At 39.0% G+C, this 25296-nt stretch overlaps 1 long non-coding RNA gene across 1 annotated transcript; it reads right to left on the bottom strand.

Moving 5' to 3' along the window:
- Positions 1–1535: 1535 nt before the first annotated feature.
- LOC116042052 lies at positions 1536–25000 on the bottom strand. The gene is made up of 3 exons (XR_004103099.2): positions 24689–25000; positions 13389–13399; positions 1536–1546 (listed from the first exon to the last, which is right to left on the bottom strand). It is a non-coding gene; the product is annotated as an uncharacterized LOC116042052 (long non-coding RNA).
- Positions 25001–25296: the final 296 nt, after the last annotated feature.

Here is a 25296-nt window from a genome sequence, read left to right as displayed (position 1 = left end):
CACCCCAAACATAGCCCTGTGGCAGCATAAATCCCCCTACTCTCTAGCTAGCTAGCTAACAAGCTATCATAGGGCAATGGATGCTGGGGAGTGACTGCTGCCACAGGGCTAGATTTGGGGTAAGGAATTATCAAAAATACACTTGTGTCAACAGAGGTGGTATATCCTTAAAGGGCCATACCAGTCATGAAACATTCATGTAACATTCCTTCATTTTCAAAATCTAACAGAAAAAAGCAAAGCAATTAGCTACAAACATGAAAGAAAATATACAGAAACAAGATGTGATCTGTAGAACTAATATAACAGAAGAAAGCGAAAGCTAGACTCCAAAGGAAATATACAGAAATGCGGAGTGACCTATGGAACTTACAGAAGAAGACAGATGAAAGCAAAGCAATTAAGCTACAAACATGAAAGAAAATATACAGAAACAAGATGTGATCTGTAGATCTGTTCAAGGGAAGTTTCATGGTGTTTTTTTCCCTATTCACTTGGGTTTTTCGATGTTTGAATTGCATAAAAAAATGAAATCTCAGACAACTTGCAATGGTGTTTTTCTTGGTTATTATCAGGGTTCGTACACGTTTTCCAAGGTCAAATTCAAGCACATTTCAAGCACTTTCAAGGTCCATTTTAAAGCATTTTCCAGCACCTTATACCACGTGAATTACATACCAATACATTGTCAAAATTATTATTTAGTGTTTTTATCACATTAAAAGAGATAATGCTATAAACAGCCCAAATTGTGTTTCGTAATAGCAGAAGGATCAAATATTTAAGCAAAACACAAGTTTTATTTTTTAAAATGTATCACTGTCTAAGTAGACTTTGCTTGCTATCTAACCTGCCTGAGTCAATGTAAAAACTGAGCACTGAGTGGGAGGATTTGAGCCAAATGACATGCAGCTGGGTCATTCTGTGTCAAATCAGACAAAATCCAGGAAAACAGTTGCTGCACCCTCAAAGTTGATGCTACCCTTAATGTCAGTCTTTTCACACTTTTTTCCAAATCTAGGGCATGCCATACAAACTTGTAATGGTTCAGTCATATTGACATGTTTGTCTTCCACCCTACAAAGTTTGGGCTGCCTATGAATAATACTTTTCATTATATTAATGTCCAAATATTGCTTCCCAGATAATGTGATTTTCAGGCTGTAAAACTGAAGTAGTTTCAAGGGCTGAAAATATGAAGACATAGGATTTGAACAGAAATATTTTACAGGCCTTGGTTTTGGGACACATTCTAGATATAGACATGGTTTGAACAAAATTTTAGACAGTGCAACAACAACAACCTGTAATTCCATTTTAACCCAGAAGACTGACCAGAAGTGCACAGGCACCTGCCTGACACTAAAGACACTAAAGGCGCTAAAGGTGCTAAAGACACTGGTCGCGACCAGCTCCTCAGTGGTCTGCCCTGTGGTCCCTGTGGTCTGTGAAGTGGCTTTAGTATTTTCTCCCCTTTCCTGTCGTTTTGGCAGCACTGTTAGCTGGATAAATGTCAGAGATCATAATCTTTTGTCTATAAAATACACTATATCAGATATATTATTTTTCAATAATATGTAATTGAAAAAAAAAAATTCATTTCATTGCCAATACCTATACATTTATCTACTGGAATAGAGCAGTGTAAATATTGCATAAGGCCATCCTCAACCTTTCAGTAGGCTACTTGTATAACATTCCATCTGACACAATTTCTGTTCAGCAATCAACGATTGTTGTTATGCACTGGGCTAACGTTTGCAGGTTTTAATTTGCGGGTAGTTAACGTTACAGTTACCGTGATGTAACTTTGGCTATGTTCACTGCATATTCCACAAATGAACGTGCCATAACGGACATGCAATACTAATGTAAGGTATTTTATTGTGTAACCTCTCAGTTGAGGCTTAAAAGGAAGTTACAGTAAACAGAGCTTTTATTGTGACGGGAAAAACAGAAGTGGTTAAAGTGTTGTATTTTCTGACGTTTGACTGTGTCGGGGTTGAATTAAGTGAGACGTGTGGGACCGTCTTGGTTCCAGCATTGGAAGCCTGTGTCTTTATTTTACAGCCAAACCTGAGACTAGACAGTATTAGAAACCCTCGGTTACACTAACATTACATTATCACACCAAGTACTCTCGGTCTCTTAGCCTGCGAATTCCTAGCTAGCAGTTACTAGCGTAAACAAATAGGCACTAACGTATACAGTAGGCTACTTCAGTTGGCTAACTTGAAAAGTCTATGTCTTACCCTTCATGTGACTCGAGAGCGCAGACTCGCCCATAGTGAAAAGCTGCACGTCTTTTTTGTAGACTTTACAAGAGGCAACTCGTGAGGTTTGTACCCATTTAATCCATAATTTGTATTTTTCATCTTCCAGCCAATGTTCATTGAAACGTCAACCTGCCAGCAATATTATGAATCCCACTATGACCACGCCAAGACCCGCCCTACAAAACAGCTCGATTGGTTGGGGTTAGGCGTTTTACCTCGAGTGGTTTAGGTTAGGATAGCCGATTGGTCAGGGGATGGGACCTGAACAGGGGGCGGAGTCACATATGGAAACAGACTGGCAGATCGCAGTCACACATGCATAAGCGAGCAGGTTTCATTTTAAGCTCTCCAACATTTTATTTCTCCATTTAATAAACAAACTATTCAGTCAGATAGGTATTTGTCGTGAAAGAAATACAGTTACAATTTCAAGCATTTTATCCAAAAATGTAAGCACTTTTCAAACCTTGAAAACACAACATCAAAATTCAAGCATTTTCAAGGATTTCAAGCACCCGTACGAACCCTGTATTATGTAATATGGAATACATCACATATCATATATGCACTGGGAACATTTAAGAGTGATATTGATTGAATATTTATGTCGGCCTTAAAAAATGACACAAATAATGCTTAATTTCACCTTAAAAGTTGGTATTTTGCATATATATATATATATATATATATATATATACACAGTGCTGCTCATAAGTATTCATACCCATGGTCAAGTTGACTAAAAAGCAGAGATGGGAAGTAACGAAGTACAAATACTTTGTTACTGTACTCAAGTAGATTTTTCAGATATTTTTACTTTACTATATTTTTTTGTGGCGACTTTTTACTTTTACTCCTTACATTTTAACATGAATATCGGTACTTTCTACTCCTTACATTTTACAAAATTGGCTCGTTACTTTAGTTTTGTACAAGAAGTCGTCATGTCGGAGAATAGCACAGACACGCGCCTCACCGCGAGCGGGCGCGCGCGATACACAGAGCAAAATGAAAAAGAGACCAGCTGTCCAGAGGATAATCAGTTGAGATCGTGTGTGCCCGTCCTTAAGAACTGTAAGTCATATAACTTATGTTGTCAGTTCATTTAAGCCTGTTGTTGTATTGGTCTATAGTTCTTGCAAATTTAAAGTAAGTTAGCTAGTGATTTTGTTGTTTGTGTTCTTCACCTGTTACCTAGGTTGCACGTTGCTTGATCTTAATAAAGCATCAAAAGAGAGAAGTTGTCTCCGTCCGTGTTTTAACAGACACACCTGGGGCGAAGTTGGAAACCAGACTCAGCTTTAAATACAGTCCAAATTTAGTCCTTACTAACAAGTTTCAAATAATTTCACTGGAGTTACCGTTATTTTCGCGTCATCAATACCACATTCAATCTAACTGGATGGGAATATACTGTACGTTGCACTTGACACACCACTACAAGACGACTCGACAGATTCGGCGGCATTCTGCATTCATTCACGGCAAATCATTGCGGCTTGATGGTGGTAACGTTAGCACATAGTAGTATGGATGGCGACATGATTGAAAATGAAGAAATCAGCAGACAAGCAGCAAGACATCCTTGGCCTTATCTGAGAGAGATGTTTGAGATAGTAGGCATCAAGAATGACTCCTGGCCAATGTGCTGCGCAACTCTTAAAGTATGAGGAACTTCTTAATTAATGTCTGTTTAGTAATTCATATTTTATTCTTTATTTTCTTTCCAGAAGCCATATTTGAGCACACACACATACATGTAGATTCCTTTAAATGTTAAGGGGAAGATTAAAAAAAGAGAAACTGGATCTGTGAATTCTCACAGAATCACAACATGGGAGCAGCAGGACGCAAAAAAAGAAAGTTACTGTTGCACTAGTCTGGACATCTTGCCGTGCCAACCTTGCAATAAAGGTTTCCTAAATGCCCTGTATATAAATGTGATGTCAGCTTACTAATTGATTGCGGGTTTTGTGTAGATTTGGACTTTTATACGTTTATTCCACTTTGATTAAACGGTGAAGTGGAGAGACCTCGTTCACCTGTTTGGAGCTGGCTGGTGAATGTGACGCTCATATCGGCCTAGCTGGATACACCGTGTCATTTACCTTTTTGTGGATCTCCTGATCTCTGTGGATTACTTTTTTTTCGTGTCATTGGATTACGGCAAAATACAAATCTTTCTTCTCAACGTGTCTTTAACGTTTTATGGTTGAGTTTGGAGAGACATCTCAACAGACTGGAGGTCCAACACTGATTGTTCACCGTTACATTTTAGTTGAATTTAAGCATCTGTCTATTGAGTTCCAAAACAGCCGTGCTGTGATTGGAGTTCATAAGGGTGAATTGTTAAATTGTTACAATGTAACTTAAAAAACTTTAAAAATAAACATATGTGTTTTGGAATATAATGTTCAGCTTCGGCAGCTTTACCTATGTTCTAAAATATACAATGACGAAGCCTAGTGACAAGTCCATAGCAACCAGTGTTGAATTGGTTATATCCCAGCGTCCTTTGCTGAATGGTCTCAATGTTTTATTGTTTTATTTCATGTGAATACTAGTTTACTAGAGGAGTAACTTAGTATTTGAAGTAATGCAGTAATGCATGAAGTGTGCATTTAGTTTCCATGCTTATTGTGTTTCCACAACAATGTCTGTGAGTAAATCTACTGAAATGGCCCCCACACCATAACAGAGGAGAGTGATGTGTAAGATGAGAATGCAGAGGTTAACTCCTGTACATCATGGCTGTAAAAATCAAATGGTATCTGTATTTCTTTGCTAAGTGCAAACTTGCATGCAAGGGGAGGGTCATTCCTCTTTTTCAGATCGTTTTGGAGGGTCATAGGAAAATGATTACTGATGAGGGGAGAGTCATGTCTTTTTAGGTTAGAGGCCACAAAACTCCTCCAGTGGCCCCTTAATTAAATAACGAACAGTCCCTTACAAGTTTCTTTTGAAATGAATTTGAATATGCACATATAACCCCCGCCGGTATAGTCTTCAGGGTCAAGCCTCCCCACCACAACAAGGTAGCAAAATTTAATCTCACCACGTTACTAATGACTAAGATGGCTGTTCTGACTTTCTTCTGATGCTATCTGTGGGGGAATGTCATTAGGTAAGGGTTGTTCGCAAATAAAAAAAAGATCTTAGAAAGCAACTGGAGGCAAGATTGTGCAATCAATGCTTAAGGTCAATATAAAGATTTTTCCAAGAAACTTGTAAAACAAAAATGTTACTTTTCATGGATACTTTCATTGTATGAAGTTTTATTTTGATAGGAGTAAAGGAAAAAAATAGCCCCATTGGGGTGTATTGTTGTCTGGACTTACTGGCACACATCTTGCACTGATGAGAATTAAACATATTTCCTCAACTAGGATTTCTTAGGACTTTTAGTATGTTGTTCTGAACACCTTATAGAAGTGATCTATGCTGAAAAAAAAATGAGTTCTATTTTTGGCTCCAAAATGAGTTACTTTGCCTGGACTAAAAGGGCACTAAAATGACTGGTCCTGACCACCTCCTCTGTGATCTGTTCTGTTGTTTGGACCAGTTAAGTGATCTGTGGTGTTTGTTTTTTTATTTATTTGTAATACAACTATAAAACACACTTTTTAACACATTTTAAAAGAACGATCATCGAGTGATCAGGTGCTGGATCAATCAAGATGATTCGACTGTTACTGTACGGTAGGCTACTTAAGTTGAATTTTTAATTAAACTTTTACATTTTTGTATTTCATTTGATGTTGCTTTGTCACTCAACTCTACATTTTTCCTCCACTACATTTATTGGACATTAGTTTTTAGATCAAGATTTGATACAAAGGGTAATGTGACAAGCTTTTAAAATGCAACACATTGGTAAAGTTTAAACCAGTCAGGAAGACATGGACCTGCATAGTCGATAGTACTACTCATACAACTACGACTAATAATAATAATTTAATCATTGTTATTATGATTTCTATTAATAGTAATGATCAATAATAGTTGACAAACAAAAGATAATGATTTTTATTTATAAATTTTTACATTTATTCAGCACAGTGGTGCCAACACAATGAGAAAGGGGAGAAGGTGTATTAAATGTACAATAACTACTCCAAAGACCACTCAGTAACTGGTCAAGACAACAGGCAGATGACAAGGACCACAAGACAGACCAGTGTCTTTTTTGCCCCTAGTGGTAGTGACCACTGGTCCGTGCCAGGTAGGAGCTTGTCGTGAGGAGCTGGTCAGGACTGTGAGGCAGGTCACAAACACACTGACCTGCATAATCAGTAGTACTACTCATACAACTACGACTAATAATAATAATTTAATCATTGTTATTATGATTTCTATTAATAATAGTTATTAACGGTGCCTGAACCGATACTTTTTAAGAAAGTAAAACAAGAAAAGAAAACAAAGGGTACTAAACAACAGCCGGTGACATTAAAGAACGGCTTGTTTATTGCTAAGGCCATATGGTCAAAATGAAATGATTTAATAATAATGTATAACAATAACAATAACTTATTTCACTAGTAAATTGCTGTTGAATGACAAAAACAACCACCAAGGACATTTACAATAACTTCAAATGCACCACGAAGGTGTAGTTTACCAGTTTCATTGAACGCACCGTCTGTGTTGTTTTTCCGACGGCAGCTCGGCAGCTGCAGATTGTTACATCCCGCTGTTGAGTCACAGTCCTCTACAGTAAAACACAGTCACACTTTACACCGTTCAGCGTTAGCTGTCAGCATTGTAACCGTGTTTAATCCAGCTAGCGTAGCACGTAGCTGCGTAGTAAAGCTAGCTAACGTTAGCTGCTGTCGAGTATAGTGTTAACTAGCTAGCGGTAGGCTAACGTTAGCTGCTGTCGAGTATAGTGTTAACTAGCTAGTGGTAAGCTAACGTTAGCTGCTGTCGAGTATAGTGTTAACTAGCTAGCGGTAGGCTAACGTTAGCTGCTGTCGAGTATAGTGTTAACTAGCTAGTGGTAAGCTAACGTTAGCTGCTGTCGAGTATAGTGTTAACTAGCTAGCGGTAGGCTAACGTTAGCTGCTGTCGAGTATAGTGTTAACTAGCTAGCGGTAGGCTAACGTTAGCTGCTGTCGAGTATAGTGTTAACTAGCTAGTGGTAGGCTAACGTTAGCTGCTGTCGAGTATAGTGTTAACTAGCTAGCGGTAGGCTAACGTTAGCTGCTGTCGAGTATAGTGTTAACTAGCTAGCGGTAGGCTAACGTTAGCTGCTGTCGAGTATAGTGTTAACTAGCTAGCGGTAGGCTAACGTTAGCTGCTGTCGAGTATAGTGTTAACTAGCGTCACATGCAGCGGTGTTTGTGTTGTCTGTATCGTCTTCAGAGCATCAGAGAGAAGAGCAGACATATCAGTGGCACCAGATTTCAGTAGCCAGGGTTGGCAGGTAGAAGATTTTTACAAGTAAATGTTCCAGTTAATGATCCAGGCAGCACATTCTCGTCTCCCTCCTTCATTTTACAGTCCAATGGTGGATAGAACGGCGGGTCAAACGTCAATATGGAATGGATTAATCTGCGTTATTTTTTTTAACGCGTTATCTTTTTTAACGCGTTATTTTTTCTCAAATTAATTAATCGAAATTAACGCGTTATTTTGACAGCCCTAAAATAAATACAAACAAACACACCACAGATCACTCAACTGGTCCAAACAACAGAACAGATCACAGAGGAGGTGGTCAGGACCAGTCATTTTAGTGCCCTTTGTGCCAGTAAGAAGCTGGTCATGACCGCTGTGCCACTGGTCACGACCAGTGTCTTTAGCGCCCCTAGTGATTATGACCACTGGTCTGTGCCAGAGACCAGCTGGTCCTGACCACACGGATCTTCATAATTAATAATAATAACAATAATAATCATAATATATCTGATATAGTGTATTTTATAGACAAAAGATTATGATCTCTGACATTTATCCAGTTAACAGTGCTGCCAAAACGACAGGAAAGGGGTGAAAATACTAAAGCCGCTCCACAGACCACAGGGACCACAGGGCAGACCACTGAGGAGCTGGTCACGACCAGTGTCTTTAGCGCCCCCAGTGGTTGGGACCACTGGTCTGTGCCAGAGACCATGGTCCCGGGACAGAGCACAGAATCGGCTACAACCCCATCTCTGATTAGCTTTAGTCTGAAAAAATGATTGATCTCAATGGTCTTCCTCTATCCACTGTACTGCCAACAATATTGCAAGCATTTCTCCTGTGTATACTGATCATTTTAATCACTAATCCTTTTCCCTACTTCAACATGAAACTCTGGAACAATAAATACTCCTATTTAACTAACTAAACTCTGGACATAACTGTGGTAGCTATCAACATAGGTGGTAGCTATCAATATATGCCGTTTTGGATGGTATTATTAATATAGGTAGTCTATAGATACACTGTGCGAGAACAGGCCGAAATTATAATTCAATTTGCAGCAATTCACCAGCGTCTGAGAAGTTTTTTGCTTTTTCCCCGCCAGTCGTCATGATTCGGCGTAACGAAAGAACAACTGCCAGGGTCATTAACATACTGATCAGCATTCATGAGGTGCTTTGACTTGACTATTTATGGTTAAAAATGGGCGTGTACAGGGCGGGATAAGAGGCTGATTCACGTATGCACACTTGTGGGTAATCAGTGATTTATAAAGGGAACATTTCTTACAGGTGTGCGTACGCACGGTTTTATAAATCAGAATTGTTTTTGCCGTACGCCATTTTTGGCTTTTGGGCGTGCGTACACTTTTAGTAAGGATCCTACGCACAGTTTTATAAATGAGACCCCTGCTTGTTTACGGCACTGCAAATCCATGTAGTGGCAAGTGTAAACCACAGCATGGCAGTAGTGTAACATGCTGTCTAGGAAATCAGCTGTGTCCTTTTCTATATGACTGAGATCCTGTGTGTGTGTGTGTGTGTGTGTGTGTGTGTGTGTGTGCTGCACATCTGCTAAAACCTGCACACAAATAGAATACATTTACTCCCAGCCTGTCTATTTACCATGTGATTTTGCTTTAGTGGTGTGTCTTCCGTCTCCATGACCACTAGCGCTGTCTAAACTGTACACAGGAAGCATGTGCGTGTTTGTGTGCTTGAGGTCAGTTTCCTGTCCATTTCAAGAGATCTGTCTGTGTGTGTGTGTGTGTGTGTGTGTGTGTGTGTGTGTTAGTTTGGGATGTTGCCTTGTTTTTAAAACCTTTTCCAGTGAAAGTGATTTTACCAACTGCCTTCCATGTTGAAAATGCAGTACAAGCACCTACAAGACCCAAAGGCACCCATTAGTGTGTAAATATGGGACCTCAGTGCAGTTAATGTTGTCAGCTGTGCACGTTTTCATGAACACTTAGTGTTTCAGAACATGCACAGTGAGTTGGGTTAAATAACAGGGAGTATTATCCAGATAAAGAGTGTTTTTAAAAAGGTACTGTGAATTACAAGTGTCTTTAGGGAAGATACTGAACCCCATAACAGTGGCAATTATCCTAAAAACAGTAAAGATAAAGATAATAAAACTATGACTAATAATAGTATCAGTAATTACTATACAGTACACTGTAAATGTGTTTCTAAAATATCCACTGTTTATCGTGTCATTCCAGGGAAGTCTCCCTTTTTGGTAGGAATTGGACATTTATGAATTATTTATTTTCTGAAAAATGTAGGGGATTTGTAGATAAGCTGTCTCGTGTATTTTCTCGATACATATCTTGCATTATTTCACAGTATTTTGGTGCAGAGCTGCATGGTTCATATCTTAATGTGCACATGATAAGTTATTAACTTCTGGATCTCTGGTTTATTTTTCCAAGATGGATTCTTTTTCAATGTAATATTTTCCTCCTTTTCCTTTAACTTTCATGAAGTCATTATAGTCATGAGTCAAGTTTTCTGATGTTTGTTTAAAAAATCTTGCTTTATTTTATAGCCAGCAGTTATGAAGATTGTTAAAATATTAGACCCTCACATTCTCCAGGTTGTCTGTTTGTCAAAAAAGCATTTCTCTGAGGCTATCGCTGTCTTTACTTTCTAAAGCTTTTGTAATATGTTCAACTGTTCTGTACTCATTCTTTATGTAATAGTTTGTGATGTAGCTAATCATTGTATAATGTGTTCCTTTAATTGTAAAGTGCACTGAGATCATGTTTAATCAATCAAAACTTGATTGATTGATTGAATAGCCGTTTTGGCATGTTTGCATGTCCATGTTTGCATTCCATGCATCCATTCTGAGTTTGTATTATTTATCATTATTTCATCAATATCTCTTTGTAGAGTGACCTCCTATCCACACAAAAGACATGACATTTATAAATCTAGATTGAAAACCCATCTCTACTCCTTATACTACAGTCAACCATAACACACCCTTGCAGTGAGACCATGTTTAATGCTGATTTTACACTTAAAATAACACTTGATTGATTGATTAAACCTAAACTAGATTATAAGTCGTTTGAAAGCCTTGTTCTTTATTTTTCAAATCCAACATGGAAAACATTATAGCCAATTCTATTTGTTATTGTATACCGCGCTCCAGGTCCTCATTCTGAGTTTTTATCATGTGTAGTCCTTCAATCAGACAAACTCATCATTGTAGGTGATTTTAATATCCATGTGGACGGTGGCAACGACAGTCTTAGTGTTGTGTTTATCTACTAGACTCAATTGGTTTCATTCAGTGTGCATAAGGCCACTCACTGTTTTAACCACACCCTCAAGCTTGTGCTGGCATATGGCATCGAAATTGAAGATTTAATAGTATTTCCACAGAATTCTTTATTATCAGACCATCTCTTATTAACTTTGAATTCCTACTACCCGACTATACGCCATTCTATGCCTATCTGACAGTGCTATGGCTAAATATAAAGCAGATTCCAACAGCATTTAATTCAAAGCCATGCCCTAATATAACAGAGGACTCCTATGTTAACTTTAGTCCCTCCCAAATTGATCACAACCCAGTCTCACGGCAGTTCGTGAAATGGTCACGTTATTTACTCTATTGATTCGTGTGCACGGACACGTTTATCTCGTTTTTTTCGTGGTGGTCAGCACGTTGTTTAGACTAATGTGTTTTAATGGGAAGCATCTTTCGTGATCACAGCATGACTACGGTAGCGAGTAGCACGAAATGCCGAAAATCTGCGCAAGGAGGTTGGTTAGGGTGGTGGATGGGTCAGACAACACAGGACTTTCACCCCGGAGACCGGGGATCGTGTCCCGCGTGTAACAGGTTCCTTTCCCCGTTCTTCTTTTCCTAAACTCAACCTCCATATAGATGCTTCCCATTACGTGCTGACCACCATGAAAAAAACAAGATAAACATGTCCGTGTACACGAATCAATAGATTCAAAATAACGTGACCATTTCACGAACTGCCGTAAGACCGTGTTGGGCCTCGCTACTGACGACTTTAGACTCTGATGCTCCCCCAAAAAAGAAGATGCTGAAACAAAGGAACGTGGCACCTTTGTATAACTCCCAAACTCCCAAATTAAAAAAAACTATATATATATATATATATATATATATATATATATATATATATATATATATATATAGAACAATTGCAACATGACTACAGCTAGTAAAAGTATTTTACTCAATCCCCAGTTTCTTACATGATCTGTGAACTGGAGCTTTTGGGGTTTGCCCGATGCATAAAATAATAAGTAATTCCCAATGCTATGCACAGCACGGATACAATATACTCTGCATTTATTATTGAATGAAACATTTGTTTTTAATGAGTTATTAGCCTATACTCCAACTTAAAGGTCCAATATGTAATACTGACAGCTAGTGTTTAAAATAGTTACTGCAGTACTAATTCAAAATACTGGAGAGAGTCGTCTCCCCCGCCCCCTGCTCCCCAGATCCGAAGTTCACGGAGGTTGCCAGGCTGAGACCACAGCATCCACAACAATGTTGCTAAGACGCTTGTCTCACATAGCCAGACATTGCTTCACAGCACAGCGGAGTAGCTAACATTAGATGCTGGCTATAGACAGTCATAAAAGCCTGTGCTTACGCGGAGCTCTGTACCCAACTGACAGGCACACTTTTCCGGCTTAGAATTACAGAAGGAACCGCTAAAAACACAACAACCTCCCTGTCCTCTCCACACGCCAGACAGACACACTTCCTCAGCTTAGAATTACGATATGAACCGCTAAAAATACCATTACCTTGCCATCCTCTCCACCCAACGGAACACACTTTATTGGCTTAGAATTACGGCAACAATCGCTTCCCGATTTACAGCCCCCCTCTCTTGGCTTCAAATAACTCACCGTTGTCGGCTACTGCCGCTGAACAGGCTACACGTTGTAAACAGCCGTGGCCCGCCTGACGTGGTCCTCCGATAACGTTAGCAGTTAGCAGGGTTAGCATGGTGGCGTTAGCCAGGACCAGTTGGGATCACTTTACTGGCTGTCTCAATTGTTTTTGCGAGTAACCAACTCGGGTGCTATATAATTCTATGTGAGTAGCTACACAAATGTTGAAATGACATAAAATGCCCGTCCCTTGATAAATTAGCCTGAAGCTAATGCTTACCTGTTCAGGAGGAAATTAGCCAACTCAGTGTCCTTTTGGGTTCTAAGCTGTCTCCATCTTTCAAATACATCTCCAATATTTACCCGGGGTTTGTTACGTCTCTGGTCACGCAACTGTTAGAAACATACTGTTTTTTTTAGGTCAGGTAGAATCTATCTCCATTGAGCCTGTTAGTTTGTTTGCTGCTTTCATGGCTGTACTGACGTTACAGCTGTGTTTACGTGTTTACAGGTATATCTGGCAACCCAGCCTGGCTGTCAAACTGGGCAGTTGATAACAACACACAGGCCAAAACACAAACAGAAATTCCATCACGGAACGAAAATTTCAAAAGGAGAAAATACTGGCATTAGCATTGTTGTCAGAAAAGATATAATTTCAATTTACCTTAATATCTGATGACAAATTGTGGTCATTTTTGGATTTATTACAGTAAATATATTACATATCGGACCTTTAAAGAAAATGCTTCTGCTAAACTAGATCTACTTCACATTCATTTAATAATGGTTGCTTGACATTATAAAAAGCTTCACCTGCAGCTGGCCTGCTGCCAGTTTTAATCCAGCTCTGCAGAGCTGCAGTTCTTTTAGCTGCTTCTATGAGCTCTTTCTCTCTCTTCTTCAGTCATCTTTGTTGTAAAGGCATACAAAACTAACATTAGGCTATACATTCATTTATTTTTTAAATGCAAAGTGTAATACATAAACCAATTGAGACATTAATTAATCATCTAACAAAATAAGACAAGGTGACTTCTATCAGGTTTCACTAACGTTACATCTGTTGGTTTAAAATTCACGTAACATATTGACTGTAAACAATGTATAATCTAACATGAGTTAAAGGCCCAGTGTGTAACGTGTTTAGTTGTTCATTATCAAAATCTGTGTTGCCCCTTCACAAACTTGTCCTTTTTCATGAAGATTAACCACCACCATTTCTTTTAATTTTTTTTTAATTTAACCTTTATTTAACCAGGTAGGCCGTTGAGAACAGATTCTCATTTGCAACGACAACCTGGCCAAGAATAAAGCATAAATGTGCAAGACAACATACAGTTTCACATTCAATACAATACAAAAATACAAAATACAATAGGCTACATAAAATACAGGTTAAGTAGGCATTACAAAGCCGGCGCAAAGTGAGGTATAAGTAAGTCGATGGATATGCGAAAGTGATATGGTAGTAACACAATATACATTAATAGACAGTCTATATAAATGTTGGAATGTAGAAGAGTCAATATACAGTTAGTACAAATTGTGGTCTAGTCAGTGAGGTAGATGAGTAGATGTGCAAAAATTGTATGACAACAATCAATTCCAAGTATTCCTTCTGGCTTGAAATTTTACATTTGCGTTTGCATGAACTGGGGTAGACACTCCATATTCATGCGCCATCTTGAAATATGTTAGCCGGTAAGGGACATACAGGACATACTGCTCCGCCTTTCGTGTTTTCGCTGTCACATGATAAACTCATTGGTGCTGCTAATGCTGCTAATGGGTATCGTAGCTTCCTGGCCCCGGCAAGTTTGAAGAAGGAAACATGGAGGACCACACATATTCAAAATCCAAATTTCAGGAACAGGAGTCTTCTTCTTCGCTTAGAAAAAGAAAAAGGAGATTGAAAAGAGCTTTTTGAAGCGTGAAGGCTACCGTAGCTGTAATACGTACTTTGAACTGCGTGGCGCGAGAGAGTTGATTGTGATATATGATCTCAACGCTAGATGGGAGAAATTCCTACAAATTGGACCTTTAAAACTCCAAACATCCCATCCCTGAGCCTCTCTCTTTTCTACAGAGCGCTCACTAATGTAATGGACATATCGTAGCTACGTTAGCCTGCTGCTGTTAGCATAGTTGATAACATAGTGATACGTTAATATAAGGCAAAGCTGCGTGACGTGATGTAAACGTTACAAGCCAACCTGGTCGCACAGAATTCCGTGAAATGAACACGGCCCCTTAACTCAAAATCTGTGACAGTTTCACGGAATTGCTGAAAATTCCGTGACGGGCCCACGGATCCGATGCCTATGTAAGTCAATGACAGGCATCATCTGTGGTCTACGCACAGATTCCCTGATCACAGCACATTTCTTTCTGCCAGTCCGGCTGCGGCAGAGAAGCTGTATAGCTTTGCTATTATTGGATTTTTAGCCCAAACAGCTAAAACAGCGGTTGCTGTTTTAATCAACATTATTCACCAGATCTTATCATGGTTTATTTCTATTTCTTTTAATTTTATTATTTCGGTCTATTTCGGCCAGGGAAGCTGGATTGCTTTGTTGTTTATTGATATTTTTAAAACTATAACGCTACATCTAAAAACATTTATTTAGATGTTATCATAGTATACATTTCTTTATTTTAATAATATTATTTTGGTCTTATTACCGGTAAAATGTTACAGTATGCTGTGCTGTAATACAGAACATTACGATATGATCCGAGCGGCTGCCTGTGGAGGCTCGATGCTGGAGGATTTGGCGTCACCTTTGACCTTTTTAACTTTAGTTAAATATCCCACAGCCGATATCCCACAATGCAATGCGGGCATTCATTCACAGAATCGGGCAGCGATCAGCTGGTCTTTAACGACAGTATCGCTTCAATATACATATATACAGTCAGTGGTTTAGTCACCAGCAACAACACGTTGCACAGCTTTGTTCTAGTAAGTTATGCACCGTAATAACGTTTAAAAAAATCCGCGGAAAACTCCGGAAGTGACGTGGTACGTGCCGCTCGGCGGATAAGAAGATAAACAATACATAATATTCGTAATATTGATGTTTTTGTCTAACGTTGTATTTGAGGATGTAAACAATGAATATATTAATAATAATAAAATACAGTTTCATGTATTTGTCTCATGTATTGTGTGTCCGGCCGGCCGGCGGCGGCAATCTGAAATGGAATGAAGCCAGCAGCCACGGCAGAGAGCAGAAACACAGGAGTCGAACATGTGCCCCCACCTTCCCCGGAAGAACTACAAGTGCACAAGCTTTGTAACAGGTTCTGGGGCCCGTCTATAGTGGGAGTTGTAGTTTTTAAATATATTGGTATATTTCTCATAATTTGAAGTTGGTAGTGTAGAATTTTGGATACACCCTGGGTTTTTTTGGGATGGGGAACACACTGGTGTCATCAGATTTTAAATATATAATCGTTAAATAGGTGAAAATAGCTTATTACCATATTTGACAGTGCTTAGAGTGGTTAAACTTTGGTGACCATATCTACATGAGAGCTGAGGTCCAGAGCTTTCTATAACAGCAACAGAAGGTGCTATGTGTGTAGCACCTTCTGTTGCTAAATGACAAGCCTTCAACCATGTACTGGGTTCAAGGTTCAGAGGTCAATATTTCAAAGCAGGAGTAATGTATCCTCTTCAGACTGACATATGTTACTCTCCAGGTTGAGAAGTTTCCAACGATGTCTTTGTTATAGTCCTACGACAACGTTTTAATTTTTACTATATCATGGAGACCACTTTGCAGGAGATACTTTATTGTCCCCAGAGGGATATCTGCCTTGAGTTCAAATGCTTCACACATAACACTTGACATATTGTTTTATCATACAGCTGACATATTCTTACAATAAAAATAAAATAAAAAATAAACAAAGTGATATGCAGCCAGACTGAAGCACATTATCAGCCACAATCTATTGCTCATCTTTCACAAACAGTGACAAGACCTACACACAACCCTATATGCATCATATCATAAAGCTATTCCACAACCAGCCTTAAGCAACATTATTTAAAGTTTTAATTGAGGTAGGTCCGAATAAGGCCTATAGTTTAGAAATGTTAAGTTTACATCGGGGTGCCAGCAGAGGATAAGAACTACTTGGCATGGAGAATAAAGATCAGACCATATTATGTGCTTGCCTGGAGAGACTGGTTTCTATTCCTCTCTACAACCTTCATGACAGTCACCTGACAACCAAACTTTAAATGAGATGTGTATTGTCATGCTTTCTGACATATGAGTATGCTCTGTAATGCAGCGTTGTATAACATAAACCCTCTGATTCACCGTGAGAGTCTGCTCTAAATGATAACACACACTTTGAAAACAGGCATCCAGCCAGAGGTTTTGTCCATATGAACACCAAGGTGCCTATAGGAGCAGAGCCCATTAATTGGTTCATCATTTATGACCTCCGATACCCTCCGACCCATGTCACAACGTCACAACCAACTCCTCAGTTTGTGAAAAAAATGCCAAAACACATGTTGTATATGTACACAAACAAAGCTACATCTCTGTAAACAAAACAAACAAAAACAAAAACTTAATTTTGAAGGCTATATGGCTACAAGCAGTAACCACGGTGATTGATATGAGGATCATCTTCTGAATATAATAATTAATATAGGCCTACCATAAATTGATATTTCAAAAAGTCAGTTATTTGCTCATTTTGGGTTTCTCTGTTCTGTGCACCATCCAATATTACCAGGTTCATATTGTGTAATCTGTTCTGTATATCTGAATGATAAATGGTGCTAATAAAAAATTGAACTAAAAAAAAAGTTATTTATTTAAAACAACTAATAATGCAGTGTGATGTTAAATCAAAGTAAGTCCCACACATACATATGCTCATGTTTTTTTCCCTTTAGTCTTTGCTATTAACATTCATCAACCACAAAATTAGAAAATTGCGTTTTTAAATAACGATGCATGGAAAATAAAATAAAAAATGCTTCTCTTTGTAAGTAGTTTATTTTTAGTTTTTAACAACAGAACAAGTCAAAACAAATGCTAATAAGTCAAACATAAGCATAAAACACTATTTTTTCATTATTGGTATATTTATTGTACAAATTCTCACGTAGGCTACAACGTGCAGCAAGCTTTCACAGATGCCATGCGGTAATTACTACGTCACTTCCGGAGTCTTCAGCTGATTTGATTTGTTGTCACAATACATGAGACAAATACATGAAACTGTATTTTATTATTAATATCTTCATTGTTTACATCCTCAAATACAACGTTAGACAAAAACATCAATATTACGAATATTATGTATTGTTTATCTTCTTATCCGCCGAGCGGCACGTACCACGTCACTTCCGGAGTTTTCCGCGGATTTTTTTAAACGTTATTACGGTGCATAATTTACTATAGTGCAGCAGATTAATGGCATATTTCAAGAGAATCGTTCAAATTGGTATAGAAGCATGAAATTTGACACAGATACTCTCTAAGGGTCACTTTTTGGGAAAAAGGCATTGGCCACCCAAAAATTCAACATGGCGGCCATTTTTTCAAGATGGCCGCTATTTCTGTCAAATGCTCATTATGTCAATCGTTCAAACAGTGATGTAGGCATAACATTTTGTGAAAGTACACAAGATATGAACAACATACTTACAACATAAGAGTATTTTTGCTAACATGCATGTGTTCATCAGTGTACATACTACCGATAGACGGCCATCTTGGAAAAGGTCTCCATCTTGAATTTTTTATTGGCCATCACATTTTTCCAAAAAGTGGCCATAACAGAGTATTTGTGGCATATTTTCTGTATCACTATTTGGAAACAGTGGCAATGAACATAGGACAGGAATGGCAGCCATCTTGAAAAATGGTTTCCATCCTGAATTTTTACTGGCCACTTCCTTTTTCTAACAGTGGCCCTTCCTCTCTGTGGACTGCACCTTGGTGGAGAGGCTTGTGTACTCCAATGAACCTGAGAGCTATGCCGGCAGGGATTTTATATCCCTGGCAAGTTTAACTAAGCCGGACAGGTCAAAGGAGAGGAGGCAGACAAAGCAGACATTATGACTATTTGACAGAAATGGTGGCCATCTTGAAAATGGTCGCCATCCTGAATTTTTGAGTGGCACATACCTTTTTCCAAAAGAGTGTTCCTTGAAGAGTATTTCTGCCTAATTGTATGCTTGCATCACCATTTGAACAATTTAATCATCACTGACGTTATGGTGGCAAAATAAATTAACACAAAATTGGATGATATGGAAATTTAATTTGATTCAACTTTACTTATGATGGGCTTATTGTATAATTCAGCCACAACAAGAAAAGAAAAAGAAAAGAAAGAAGTTTATTTAGGCTCTTTCTCTAGAGGGGCAGCTGAGCCAATCAGGACAAACGGGCTGTCCTTGGTAGTTTGGCTTTCCTAGGTAGTTAGGCTACAAGTGCTGATGGCATTTGCAATTGGCCAACAAATCTGGTCCAGAAAATGCATATGTTGTTGTGGAATAAAACATGAAGGGCCCTATTTTAACAAGCTAAGAGCACAGCGTGAAGCGCCTGGCGCAGGTGTGTTTATGGCGTGTCCAAATCCACTTTTGCTAGTTTGACGGTGGAAAAAAGGGTCCATGCGCCCGGGCGCATGGTTCAAAAGGGTTGTACTTAGTGTCTTCATTAATTCATAGGTGTGTTTTGAGCGTAACATGCAATAAACCAATCAGTCATTCATGTCATCTCCCATTCCCTTTAAAAGCCAGGCGCGTTTGGACCTTGGCGCATTATGACGGCGGATTTGCACCGTAATATTTTTGTGTGTGCTGCTGCACTTCCCTGTGTGTGTAACAAGCATAGTGTATGCGCGCTGTGCATGAGGCTAGGAGCATTTTACTAATGCACTGTTAAAATAACAATGAAATGCTGCGTTATTGACTTTAGACCAGGTTTTTGTTGGTCAATGGCGCAATCACTTCCTGCTGCCTCAAGATAGCAATACGCCCAGAATGCACCTGAACACACCTCCCTGTAAGACCAGCACGCCCATGGGCGCACAGATGGGCGCAGGTGCATTTGTTATTTAAACGACACGGGTGCTGGATGGGAAATTGAACACTGCATCGGTCTTAAACTAGCAAAGACACTTGCGTCTGGCTTCGCGCTGGGTGCAAGATAGGGCCCGAACAGTTCATTGTGAGGAGACAGTTATAACATCTTCAAACTCATGTATCACTAGCTTATAAATTCAGCAAAATAAACAAGAACAATATCAATATTTCTGCAATTTCTACTTTCTTCCAGGCTAGAACATAGGCCTATCATCGGGCTCATTGAGGTTTATATCCATCATGCCTACAGGCCACACATTGGGAACCCATTTGTTATGCGTGGGCATGATTGTGTTTTAGTCATCTCAAACTAAAACACATTTGAAAAGTAAAGATGAAAAAATTATTACTAAAGTTAGATTAGAATATAGGCATATCCAGAATGAAAATTGACTTATGTAATCACTGACATTCTCAGTTATTTATCTGAATTAGGGAGCTGATTCGTCAGGTGAGGTCAAAGTAAGGGAGGAAAATAGTTCATAGGTCAACAGGGAAAATCCCCATTGAAACAGGAAAGTGGGCTTGATGTTATCATGGTTCATTTCTTAATTTTAATGATATTATTTTGGTCTTGTTACCAGTGAAATATTTGAGTATGCACAGAACACTACGGTAGTAGCAGAGCGCATTCAAAGCCCATATCCCACAATGACAGTGATCAGACATCTCTTTAACGGCAGTATTGCTTCAATGTACATATTAAATGAGTGATTTTGTCACCAGCAACCATGGGACAAGTTGCTCAGTTTTTCCAGTAAGTTATGTGCACCGTGGTAATGTGTCCCCTACGCGCTGGGATTCAGGAAGTGACGTAGTAATTGCTGCACAGTAGGCTAGGACAAAAGAAAAATACATATAGGCCTATATTGTAGGTGAGGATTTATACAATAAAATAACAATAATGAAAAAATACTGTTTCATGTTAAACACTTTGATTTACAAGTTTCTGACGTGCTAGTGTATATAAAAAAAAACAACTTGCAGTTCAGTGTTTAGAATATGACAAATTTGCACTTGGTATATTTTGACTTGTGCTGTTGTGAAAAACAAAAACTAAACTATCCTACTAAACTATTTTTTTTCTCATCATCATTATTTAAAGCGACACAACGCTTGTGTTTATAAAAGTTAAAGGTGCAGTAGGTAAGCCTTATAAAACTAACTTTCTGTCATATTTGCTGAAACTGACCCTATGTTCCAGTAGAACTACATGAAGCAGGTCATTTAAAATAAATCCAGCTCCTCTGTCACCACCTACAGCCTGTAGTGTGATTTGCAAAAATCCACCGCTCCCTGTTCAGATGCACCAATCAGGGCCAGGGGGGGGGGTCTAACTGCTTGTCAATCACTGCTCATGCACACATTTATTCTCCCTTGTTGGGGGAGGGGCTTAGGAAACCGTTTTGGGCTTTAGCAGAAAGGGGGGAGGGACTGAGAAGTTGTTGATGTTCAAATTTTTTGGCTAAGTCCTGGATCTTCACAGTCCTACCTACAGCACCTTTAATAGCATTAAGACATAAGGGAAAAATACATGAGCATATTTATTTGCTCGAACGCTATACTCAAGGGTATAAGACTGAGGCCCTGTTTACACGAATACGCTCGCGGGTGAAAACAACAAAATATTTTATCAGATGTGCCTTTCGTTTTGACGGCAACGGTGTTTTTAGGGCTTAAAAACGCAAAAACGTGAAACCACCCTCCAGAGTGGAAATCTTTAAAACGCTCCACCGTCGCGTTCCCGTCTAAAGGGTAAAAACGCACTGTGCGGGTGTGTGTGTGTATGTGTGTGTGCTGTGTGTGTGTGCCGCGTGTGTGTGTGTGTATGTGTGCCGTGTGTGTGCTGTGTGTGTGCGCCGCATGTGTGTGCCGTGTGTGTGGGTTTGTGTGTGTGTAGGTGTGTGTGTCTGTGCTGTGTGTGTGCTGTGTGTGTGCATTGTTTGGAGCAATAACTCCACCTCTTCACCTGTCCAGCCTAAATTGTCAGCTTTTGTTGTTCGCTTTGCGCTACTAGGGAGAGAACTTAGCCATAGCCTAGCTGACAGAGAACAAAGAGCAAGGGAGTATACACATGAGGGGGGAGGGAAACAATTAGACACAGGTGGAGGACGTTAGGGCTGGGACGGTGATCACACAAGGCCGGAAGGCAGACAAAATCCGGAAGGAAAGTGACCTGCAACACAAACACACGGTGAGTATTAGGATAAAACAGAAAGTGAGCAAAGTAAGTGAAAGAAAACCAGTGGTGGAATGTAACGAAGTATTTGTACTTCGTTACATTCCACCACTGGTTTTCTGTACTTAAGTAAATTATCCACGTATCTGTACTTTACTTAAGTACAATCAATAGTGCATACTTTTGACTTTTACTTTGTTACATTTTGCAGCAATTATCTATACTTTCTACTCCACTACATTTCTACAACGTTCCGTTACATTTTTGTTACATTTTCTGATCAGTTTTTCCCCATGCCAAAACGTCTTCCTGACCGTCACACGTTTGCAGTGTGCAGGGAAGCCTCAGCAGCGGCCGTCCAGCTCCCGGTGCCGCTCGCGATGTTATGAATCCCACTATGGTCACGCCAAGACCCGCCCTTCAATAGCGTTTATTGGCCAGGCCCGTACCGCTCCCGGTACTAGCTCTGCTCCTGTTACTGTTACTGTTACTGCTGCTGCTCCCAATACTCTGCTTGGTCATATGTGAAGCATCCGTTCAAATAGGGTTAATATACAACCCGTATATCTATCTTAAAAACACTCCCGGTCCTCCTCAGCTGTGAAGCCACGTACTTGTTGTCCAAGCCTGTGTGTTCTCGCTAAATAAATGTGTGCAGCATTCACTGCCCCGTGGGAAAAAATACAAAGTCGAGCTTCATGCAGATCACCCTGATAACCAGAATTGTATGTCAGAATGTAAACTGGGCCACAGATGGTAAGCACAATTACATTAACCTAAAACTAACTTAATTAAAATGCCACAGCTCATACTGTTATTTTTTATTATTAGAATATAGACATTAAAAGAATAAATCGTATGCAAGTACTTTTACTTTTAATAATTAAAGTACATTTAAAATCTTGTACTTTTTACTTTTACTTAAGTAGGGTTGTCATTGTTGTACTTCTACTTTTATTAAAGTAAATATATCTCTGGTTATTTGTACTTTTACTTAAGTACTGAGATTCAGTACTTCCTCCACCACTGAAGAAAACTGAAAACATGACCATCCTAAACTTTGTAGCCTTACTGAGACTACATTTTCATAAGTAAGAAGGGACTCGTTTTATGAAGCATTTTCTAAGTAATTAGAAGGACAAGTAGATTGTTGAGAAGGTTTTTGTTTTTATTTATTTAATTTTATTTACCCTTTATTTAACCAGGTAGGCCTTTGAGAACAGGTTCTCATTTGCAACGACGACCTGGCCAAGAAAAGCATAAGACAAGTACAAGACAACATATAGTTTCACATTCAATATAGTGCAAGAAAACAGAATACAATAGGCTACATAAGTACAGATTAAGTAAGCATTTCAAAGCCGGCTCAAAGTGAGGTATAAGTAAGTCGATGGATATGTGAAAGTGGTATGGTGATAACACAATATACATGAATAAAAAATCTATAACACTGCTGAGATGTAGATTATTCACAGAGTAAGATGAATAGCTTTGTATGTGTATATGTGTACATATATATGTGTTTTGGTGTCATTTTGCATATTTTGCTGAAATAGAGACCTGTGTGCTGTGGTGCCATGCCAACAATCTCATTCAACCATTACAAAAACTGAGGAAATGGTCGTGACATGGGTCAGAGGGTATCAGAGGTCATAAATGATGAACCAATCAATCACTTCTGCTCCTATATGTACCTTGGTGTTCATTTGGACAACACCTTTGGCTGGAAGGCCATGTTGAAAGTGTGTGTTATCATTTACAGCAGAGATTATACTTTTACACATACTCAGGGTGAATCAAAGGGTTTATGTCATCCCAGGCTGTATTACAGAGCATATTCAGGGAGGGGATGTCCGAAAGGTATATGACGATATTTTAAAACGTTTCACTTAAAGCTTGCTTGTCAGGTACACAGTCATGAAGGTTATGGAGAGGAATGGAAACCAGTCTCTACAGGCAAGCACAGAGAATATGGTCTGATCTATCTTTATTCTCCATGCCCAGTATGAGCTTGGCACCTTTTTCTGTGTTTGTGAAAGATGAGCAATATATGTAAATTGTGGTTGTGAAGTGCTTCAGTATGTTGTTTTGTTTATATGCTGTTTTTTGTTGTAACTACTATGTCAGCTGTATGTTTTTTTTTTTAGATCTAGCAAACAATGAAATGTTTAAAGGTCCCATGGCATGAAAATTTCACTTTATGAGGTTTTTTAACATTAATATGCGTTCCCCCAGCCTACCTATGGTCCCCCAGTGGCTAGAAATGGTGATAGGTGTAAACCGAGCCCTGGGTATCCTGCTCTGCCTTTGAGAAAATGAAAGCTCAGATGGGCCAATCTGGAATCTTGCTCCTTAAGACATCATAAGGAGGAAGGTTACCTCCCCTTTCTCTGCTTTGCTCGCCCAGAGAATTTGGCCCACTCATGAGAGAGAGACATCATGTCTTTCAAACGAGCAAAGTGGCACCCCCACCCTCCACCTTGCCCCCCCCCCCTCTCTCCTCCTCAATAGCTACAGACACAGAAATGGCACATACTAAGGAAAGCTCATTGTGGGACTGGCTCTAGTGGCTGTAATTCTGCACCAAGGCTGAATTTCGGGAAAAGACTTCAGATACAGTATTAGGGGACCACTAAGGTCTATATAAAAGCATCCAAAGAGCACCATGTCATGGGACCTTTAATTAAAGAACAGCTACAGGCTAACTAACTGTTGTTTTAGATAGCTAACAATAGTACTGGGTATTGTTCAAAAAATTTCGATACGGTCCCGATACCAATACCATGACAAAGAAATAACAACATTGCACATTATGTTACAAATCTTTTTATTTATTTTTCAGCTCCTACTACATGAGCCCGTCACTGTGCGTAACAGTGTTTTTCCTGTGTGTCTCTACAACGTGTAACGTTAGACAGCCAATCACAAACAATATTAGATCTTGGTAGAAGCATGCTGCGTGCTTATTGGCTCACTGACTCTGATGAAATTTACTCCTAAGGTATTAAAATTGGGTGTTGAATTGTGCAGCAATTTCCGATACTCGATACTACAGAGGCAATTCGGTTGGTGCCTAAAAAGTATTGAATTCGGTACCCAGCCCTAGCTAGCAAATAATGAACTGTTTAATTAAAGAACAGCTACAGGCTAACTAACTGTTGTTTAGATAGTTAGCAAACAATGAACTGTTTAATTAAAGAACAGCTACAGGCTAACTAACTGTTGTCTAGATAGCTAGCCAACAATGAACTGTTTAATTAAAGAACAGCTACAGGCTAACTAACTGTTGTCTAGATAGCTAGCAAACAATTAACTGTTTAATTAAAGAACAGCTACAGGCTAACTAACTGTTGTCTTAGATAGCTAGCAAACAATGAACTGTTTAATTAAAGAACA

The sequence above is a fragment of the Sander lucioperca genome, chromosome 20 (genome assembly GCF_008315115.2).
Source record: "Sander lucioperca isolate FBNREF2018 chromosome 20, SLUC_FBN_1.2, whole genome shotgun sequence".
Classification (NCBI taxonomy): Eukaryota; Metazoa; Chordata; class Actinopteri; order Perciformes; family Percidae; genus Sander; species Sander lucioperca.
Note: the sequence above shows the minus strand (reverse complement) of the source record. Positions and strands in the feature narration are given on the sequence as shown.